General features: G+C 47.0%; 1 long non-coding RNA gene across 1 annotated transcript in view; it reads right to left on the bottom strand.

Moving 5' to 3' along the window:
• Positions 1 to 175: 175 nt before the first annotated feature.
• Positions 176 to 313, bottom strand: part of LOC135803058 (uncharacterized) — a 340-nt gene continuing 202 nt past the window's right edge. Inside the window, exon 2 of the long non-coding RNA XR_010550712.1 lies at positions 176 to 305. This is a non-coding gene — a long non-coding RNA (uncharacterized lncRNA). The remainder of the gene's footprint in view (positions 306 to 313) is intronic.

The following is a 313-nucleotide window of genomic DNA, read 5'->3' as shown; positions in this document are numbered from 1 at the left end:
CTGATTCCCCGTTACCCGGTACAACCATGGTAGGCGCAGAGCCTACCATCGACAGTTGATAAGGCGGACGTTTGAAAGATGCGTCGCCGGTGCAAGACCGTGCGATCAGCATAAAGTTATTCAGAGTCACCAAGTTTTTGTACGATTCGACGACAATTGCCGTCGTACCGATTGGTTTTGATCTAATAAAAGCGCTCCTTCCGTCTCCGGTTGGAACTCTGTTTGCATGTATTAGCTCTAGAATTACCACAGTTATCCAAGTAAGTGTGGGTACGATCTAAGGAACCATAACTGATTTAATGAGCCTTTCGCG

The sequence above is a fragment of the Atheta coriaria genome, unplaced genomic scaffold (assembly GCF_025399875.1).
Source record: "Atheta coriaria isolate IRGN ID8LTWV9N9 unplaced genomic scaffold, Caltech_Dcor_3.1 scaffold874_size2252, whole genome shotgun sequence".
Classification (NCBI taxonomy): Eukaryota; Metazoa; Arthropoda; class Insecta; order Coleoptera; family Staphylinidae; genus Dalotia; species Dalotia coriaria.
Note: the sequence above shows the minus strand (reverse complement) of the source record. Positions and strands in the feature narration are given on the sequence as shown.